At 34.8% G+C, this 8501-nt stretch overlaps 1 long non-coding RNA gene across 1 annotated transcript; it reads left to right on the forward strand.

Moving 5' to 3' along the window:
• Positions 1–2308: 2308 nt before the first annotated feature.
• Positions 2309–5832, forward strand: LOC130825980 (uncharacterized). Its single transcript, XR_009046986.1, has 2 exons — positions 2309–2652; positions 4814–5832. It is a non-coding gene; the product is annotated as an uncharacterized LOC130825980 (long non-coding RNA).
• The last annotated feature ends 2669 nt before the right edge of the window (positions 5833–8501 follow it).

Genomic DNA, 8501 nt, shown 5'->3' on the forward strand with positions numbered 1-8501 from the left:
CGAGATTTATCCTGAAAGAGATAGGTTCCTGCAATGAAATTGAGTGAGTGAAATTGAATCCACCAGCTTACATCTTATTATACACGCTTGGTCCTTAATCAAAAAATTAGAAAAAAATACAATACATATTAATAAAATAAGAATAAAAATAACTTGGAAAAAGACGAGTAAAGAAAACGATATGTAAAAGGCAAGGCAAAAATTAGAACATTAAATGGTAAGAGAAAGGGTATCATTAGTCTAAAACATAGATAAAACACCTCTAGTAGAGGTAGAGGCAACAACACGAAATATAGCTTTAGTGAATGAAAGAGCAAGAGTCTTTTGACGTTTAGAACTCCATGCAATTAGACTTTTGCCCAAGTAGATAATTTAATCTGTAGCACTGCAAAAAGTTTCCTTATCACCATCTTAGTCATTGTCATTTATAGATTTGAAATAAGTAGTGTATGAGAATGCATAAACTATGAGAGTCGATTGATAAATATCGGAGAGAATCAACCAATGCTCGATATTTAGTAGGAAATGGAAGTGACGACGTGTCATCATGTTCTTGTAGAACGGTTGGGAGTGTAGATAATGGTTTGCTTTCCAACATATTTGCACGTTGCAAGATGTCATAAATGTATTTAGCTTGAGACAAAATTACACCATTAGGATGATGAAAAATATCAACCCCGAGATTCTAATTTAAACTACCCAAATCTTTAATGAAAATCTTTGGGATAATGAGTGAATGACAGAATTAAGGAGATGAGCTTAGGACCAAGTAACAATTATATCATCTGACATAGACGAGAGCATTATTTACATCGAGTTATCATTGTGATCATCCTTTATAGACGGCAATGGACTGCTGATAGCATTATTGCACTATTGACATTAATTTCTTTCCCACACAATTGACCATTTTTTTTGTTACTCACACTCACTTTGTGAAAAATTACTGAAAACAACCGACACAACACCCAAAACACTCAAAAAAAGTCACAAATAATCACAGATACAAACAATTATTTTGCATTGCGCTCACCATCTTCTCTACCTCTGCTCTTCTTTTTTTTTTTTGCTTCACTACCGCAGATCATAAATACTGGTATTTGATAGCATTTGAAAGATATATAATAAAACGTATACTAACTTTCTCATTGCGATATCTAAAAGTGGAATACATGTACATATTAAATAGGAAAACTAAGTAACTAACTACACATAAAATAGTGAGTTCCTCCCATGATCCCATGACTTACTCCAACAGATTAGAAATGACTCTTAAATAGTAATTGCCCACTTAACCACTACTTTAACTCTAACTAACACAAATTAATTAAATCAATCCAATAAGGACAATATAGTTAAAAGAGTGACGAGCTTTAGAACATGACTACAGGTTTCAATGTAGTCATATCCAGGATGTTCATTAAAACCCTTTAAAACTAAACAGGCTTTAAGACGGTACATAGAACCATTGTGTTTGTATTTGACACGAAAAACTCATTTACCCCCAGCAACAATGTTGGCCGAGGACGAAGAGACAAGAGACCAAGAGTGATTTTTGGTGAGGGTGGATTATTCATCATCTATGGCTTTATGCCAAATAGGATGTTTGAGTGCTTTATCAATGTTTTTGGGTTTGAAAATTGGAGTCGAAAATGGCATAGTTGAGTAAATAGAAGTTGTATTACTTAGGATTAGGTTTAGAGAGATTTTGAAAAAGATCAGTCAATATACAAACGGGAGGGTATGATGAAACATCATTAATATGTGTGGGTGCAGGTGAGAAGTTATTAATAGAAATTTAAGTAGGAGACTGATTTAGTGGAGATGTATCTATTGAGTTTGAATGGAAGGAGTGGATGATGTAATATTAGGAATAAGTTGGACAATTAACCAATCATCCTGAGAAACATTAAAAGTCCTAGTAGACTGATTTGATAACTTATAATATGGACATTTATTTACACTGAATTGAATTTCGCATGTTGTATACATTTTCCTGGAAATGAGTAGAGCCTACAACTTCAAGATTTTAATAACGTAATTATTTAATATTATAATAATTTTTGGAGATTTTATAATTATATTAAATTAATTTAAGTTAATTTTAGTAGATTACTTTCATATACAAATTTAAATGTCAATATGGTTATATTAAAAATTAAAGTTACAATTACTAAAATAAAGAGGTTCGAATTAAAATTATTAATTTATTTAAATTATTTATTTATTTAAAATTGTGGGCCCAACAAATTGGGTTTTCTTAGTTGAGTCTTGCCAAAAGATTCACGCTAATATAAGATGAGTTAGTTAGGATTTGGAGTGAGAGCTCTCGTTTCCCTCGCTCACAAAAAAAACTCACGGGTTCCACTCTCTTCCCTCCTCTTCTTCGCGGTTCAGCGCCTCCACCAGCACCAGTCGTGCCCTCTTGTTCCACCAGCAGTGGCAGCCACTCTCCCCCCCCCCCCCCCACGAAGCAGCAGCCGGTTGCAGGAGCCACAACGCTCCCCCCAAACAGTAGTCGTAGTTGCGTTTACAGCCACCTGCAGCAGCGGCTGCCTGCACAGCCACCAAGGTCCACAACCACTTGTAGCCTCGTGTCACCAACACTACACTAACCACTTTCCTCTTCACCTTTTCTCTTGTTTCACCTTTGTAAGCCATCTCTTCTCCCCCTATTTTGATTCTTGTTATTAATTGAAATTTATCAAGATTTTGTGTTGTGTGTTGATTGTGTATTAATTTTGTTTAATCTTATCATGAGTAATAGTAAAGGTGTTATCTTTGAACATGAAATGATTAGGGTTTTATTTAGAGATAAATTACTAGTAGTGTGTGTTGTATGCTACTTTGGTGTATGATGATTAATTGAATAACCTTATAAATTGTTTTAAGACTTAGTTAGTTGATTATTCTTGGGATAATTAGTAATGGTTATGATTGTAGTTGACTAGCAAGTGGTTTTTTGATTGATAATTAGGATTAATAGTTTTAGTTGTTGTTATTTGACTATTGTTAATTACAAATACTCTTGTTAGGTTACTGAAGTTATAAATACATAATTTTAGTAAGTCATAAGCATAGTGTCAAGTCATTGTTGAGATTGCTAAAGTTACTTGTCATGATGTTTGATTATAGTTCTTTCTAGCTCTAGAGAATGTAACAAATGATGTGGCTATTCGATAACTCTAAGAATTTTCTTATCGTTATATTAGTGTTATATTAAAATTGTAAGACTTAGGTCTAATTACTATTTTTTTAGGTAACACGAATTTATATAACTCAAATTTAGTTGATGTAAAGTAACGATTCACATAATACTTTTACTTTTAAATTGATGAAAAGACATATGTTGTGTTGAGTTAATGATTATGACTTGTATTAAATGAGATGTGCGCGTGTTAGGGCGATTAGAAACTTATCTCGAATGGATGATAGTGGTTACTTTGGCATTTAGTTGGATTGACAAAGTAGTTAAGGGGACTTATTAGTTCTATTCCTAACTTGTATAGGTTCCCAATTCATAAGAGGAAAGTAGAACTTTCGTTAGGTGATTTTTGTGGCTTTTTGGTCATGTAGTGACGTAGTAACTAACTACTATATGCTATTGCTTAAGATATTATCGATAGTTGTACTTAGATGCATTGTGTTAGAAGTATGAAGTACTAGCAAGTAAATTTTATACATGAATAGCTTTTGATTTGCGAATCTCTCGAACTTAGAATGGAATAGATGCATAGAACGAAGGTAATAGTAGAAGTTGAGAACAATTCCCTTATCGATAGAATTACATTGTGTTTACTTCGAGTCGGAATGATTCCTTTATATATGAATCTTAGAATATATTGAGTTACCGGTGGGTCTTGCAAACCCCATGGTTCTCATTGATAGCAAGAGTATATTGAGTTACCGGTCGGTCTTGCAAACCCTATGGTTATCATTGATAGCAAGAGTCTATTGAGTTACTGGAGGGTCTTGCAACCCTATGGTTCTCATTGATAGCAAGAGTATATTAAGTTACCGGTGGGCCTTGCAAACCCCATGGTTCTCATTGGTAGCAAGAGTTATTGAGTTACCGGTGGGTCTTTCAAACCCCAAGGTTCTCATTGATAGCAAGAGTATATTGAGTTTACCGGTGGGTCTTGCAAACCCCATGGTTATCATTGATAGCAAGAGTATATTTGAGTTACCGGTGGGTCTTGCAAACCCCAAGGTTCTCATTGATAGAGAGTTTATTCATTGGTAGACTTAATAGTTTAGTTAGATGTGAGTCTTGCAAACCCTAAGATCTTCATTAATAAAATAGTTTATGTTAGTGAGAAGTGACCTGTGGGTCTTGCGAACTCTAGGGGTTTTCCTTCATGGAAAGATTATGTCTAAGTTAAGACACCTTATGGTAGTTAAGAATTCAATGGGTCCTATGATTAGACTTACTTTAAGGTAGACAAGCTTTTTTTTAAGGTCAGACGTTAAGTAATTTGTTGATGCCCTTTAATGAGTTGACACAACGCATGTTTATCGGAGTTTATGTTTTTTGGAGTATTAAGACGTACATTCTACTCAAGAGAGCATAGTTCGGGTTGGAAGGAAGAAATGAGCTTGACAAGTATAAATGAATGTTAAATGATTACTAGTTGTACTCGTGTCTTATGAAATCATATTTATATTGTTGTATAGCATAATGTTATCTAGTATGTTGGCCTTATTATATTTGGTGTTACTTTACTGACATGTTTGTATTTATGTTTGATTGTTTTACGACTTTTTATGATTGTTCTGCTATTATACATATGACCTTTGGTTTGATGTTGAGCAGCAGGAGATCATAGACTGGCGTACTAGGTATTTGGAGCATGTTTTGCATTGCTTTGGGAGATTGTGGAGTTCGAAGCATAACTCGTTATGCAAGTGTCTTTTTGACTTTGTTGTTCTTATGTCTTTTGCAAACTTTGACTATATATATTTTTGATATGAGGCCTTGTGTCCTCATTTGTATTATTTATATTTTTCGCTGCGTAGGTTATGGATTTTTATGGTTTTAAAGTATTTTATTATTTTATTATTTTTTTAAACTCAAGCGTCGACACCGGAATCACGATCTAGGCTTGTCATGATGATTTGAGGAGTCGGCGATGAATCAGTTCGTCATGGTATGAGATTTTTAAGGCGATGATGCCTAGGATGAGTTTAGTTATTTTATTGTGTTTTATCTTCCATCAAGTCTTCAGTTTTAGACGAAATGTTGCCAAATTTTCCACTCATATTCTTAATGTATATTATTATTTTAATTATTTTAATGTAACACCCGAATTTCCTCCCGTTCTTTGCGGTTTTAGTTCCGTGTAAGGGGTCGGAAATTCAGGGGTGTTAGAAGGAGTTATGCTTGTGAGATGAGTAAGGTCGTAGTCATGGGTAATATAAGCACCGAAAGCTTTTGAGTTTGTCACAATAAGGGGGTTTTAGAAAAGAGAATTGTAGGGAGAATTATAGCCAAGAAACAGAGCGGGTTTCTGTTAACTATGGGAATGATTCAACTCCAGCTCAAGCTCACATGAACACGAGGTCTATAAGGATTGATGATATGGCACGTAAAGATTAGCTTCAAGAAGATCAGCTTACAACGTTAGCAGCACACTGCTTGTCTTATATTTCTACGCTTATGTATAGAAAGTTGTTAGGGAGTTTTAGTCTTTTCTGTTCTGGCAACCAAGTTTGTTATGAGTTAGTTATAAGAAACTTGTCTTGCTTCTGATCTCAGTGTATATATAGGTGTTCCTTACAGCCTTTGTAATTGTCTTGAATTCATTAATAAAAAATCTGTCTCTCAAGTGTTAATTCTGTTTTGTATTGATTTTAACATGGTATCAGAACTTTGCTAGCTTTGAATCTGTTCTTCTTCGGTCCTTCCCTTTCTGTGGGTTTTTTGATTACTGATTCCTTCGAAGATGCATTAGTAATCACTAATCAGCCTCTTCTGTCTTGTTATTCTTTTCCATCTGCCATAGTTGGTTCTCTCTTTTTTTTTTTTCTTTTTTTTTCTTTTTTTATATCCTTTCAATCAAAAATGGCAAGCAAAGGTGATAAAAGTCAAGCACAACCATCCAAGACACAACCCCTTGATCCTACTTTGAATCCAGCAGGGCCCTATTACTGGCACCCTACAGACACTGGTCTGAAAATCATCCCAAATGTTTTCACTGGTGTTGGGTTCAAGAATTGGAAAAGGTCCTTTTCTATTGCACTCTCGGGCAAAAACAAGTTGGGTTTCGTAGATGGCACAGTGAAGAGGTCCACAAGTAGTGCTGTGTAGCCAAAGCTTGGGATAGGGTAAACGATATAGTTCTTGGTTGGCTTCTTGGAGCAGTGGATGAAAAGATTTTTGAAAACGTTCTTTGGTTCAAGACAACAAAAGAAGTGTGGGACAACTTACAACAAAGATTTGGTCAGTCATCATCTGCTCAATTGTTCAGAGTTCATGAACAAATCAGTAAGGCCTTCCAATAACAAGACATGTCTATAGACGAATTTTATTCACAAATAAAAGGGATGTGGGATAAAATTGATGCTCTAGATCCTCTTCCTCCTTATGAATGCAATGGATGTACTTGTAATTTGACACAAAAGACTCTCAAGAGTCAACAAGGTCGTAGACTCATTCAATTCCTCGTGAAGTTGGAAAACAAATACCAATGCACAAGAAGCATGATCTAGATGAGAAAGAAGATGCCAACAGCAGCGTAGGCATATAATATTCTGACCCAAGAGCAAACACATCAAGAATTTAGTAAGAACACTTTGACTGAACAACAACATGATGTCCCTATTGCTTGCAAAGCTGAAAAGAAAAGAATCTATGATAACAGAAACAAGGTTAAAGAGGACTACAAAAACAAGTGACAAAACAGAGTTGTTTTTTGATCATTGCAAGATTCATGGACACATCATAGACAAATGTTGGAAAATTCATGGGTACCCATCAACCTTCAAGTCTAATACATGGAAAAAAGATGAAGGGGGAACCAACAAGGCTTATATGGCTTCAAGTGATAGCATGAATCAAGGTTCCTGCAGTTTTACCCAAGAACAATACAGGCAAATCTTGCAACTTCTGAATAAACAGCAACAAAGCGCAGAACAGATAGATCAAATTGCTACTGCTTCCTCTACACAACTTGCAGATAATCACTGTTTCTTGCTAAGAAATCAACAATTTGTATTATTGATACAGGGCATCTGATCATATATGTTTAGACCCCAATTCTTGACGCATCCAAGTCTCTAAGTGATAAAGGACACTACATAACTATACCAGATGGTAGGCAAGTTAAAAGTTGCATGTGTAGGGTCTGTGAAACTAAAAACTGGTCTAATTTTGCAAGATGTTTTGTGTTCCTAATTTTCAATTCAGTGCACAAGCTTATCACACAAACAAATTGTAATGTTTGGCTCACAGCTAATAAATGCTATATGCAGGAGTGTTTGATGAAGAGCCCTTCTCTTCTTGGTAAGGCAAAAAATGTCCTCTACTGTATGCAAGATGAAAACTACATCCCAGAAAAATCAGAAGGAAAGATCTGTGCAACTTCTCAAACTCATAGAGATATCATACAGCAGCTGAAAATGTGGCACCTAAGATTGGGCCATCTACCCTTCACAAAGATTCAATACATTTTTCCAAGCCTTAATGGTATTGATGTCAACAAAAAATGTTTTTGTACTTTTTGCCCCCTAGCAAGGCAAACTAGAAGTACATTTTGTAAAAGTAGCATAAAAACTACTAGTATCTTTCAAATGACACATGTTAGCATTTGGCGTTGCTTGAGACACCCTTCAAGAATAAAATGTAATCATTTCATTATAATAGTAGATGACTACTCAAGATTCACATGGGTAAAGTTCATAAGAAACAAATTTGATTTCTTAAATGTGTTCAAACAATTTTATGAATTTGCTCTTACCCAATTTGAAATAAAAATCAACATAGTGAGAACAGACAATGCCAAAGAGCTGTCACAAGGAGACACTCTATCATTTTACAATAAAAAAGGCATTATACACCAATCAAGTTGTGTACAAATCCCCCATCCCCCCCCCCCCCCCCAAATGGGGTTGTAGAGATTAAGCATAGGTAGAGAGCCTTGCAATTTCAATCAAAGCAAACTAAGCATTTCTGGACAAATTGCATTCAATGTGCATGTCATTTAATCAACAAAATGCCTCTCAAGGTGTTAAACAAAGCTACACCTTGCGAAATATTAAATGGAAAAGCACCTACATATGATATGCTCAAACCTTTTGGATGCTTATGTTTTGCATCAACTTTGAATAAGGAAAGATCAAAATTTAATCCTAGAGCAGATATGTGTGTCTTCATAGGATATGCTCAATCACAAAAAGGATATAAACTTTTAAACCTTATAACTAAGCAAGTTTTTGTGTCAAGGGATGTATTTTTCCATGAAAAATTCTTTCTCTTCCATCAAAATAATAACATAGATTCTGCA

The sequence above is a fragment of the Amaranthus tricolor genome, chromosome 10 (assembly GCF_026212465.1).
Source record: "Amaranthus tricolor cultivar Red isolate AtriRed21 chromosome 10, ASM2621246v1, whole genome shotgun sequence".
NCBI classification, from domain to species: Eukaryota; Viridiplantae; Streptophyta; class Magnoliopsida; order Caryophyllales; family Amaranthaceae; genus Amaranthus; species Amaranthus tricolor.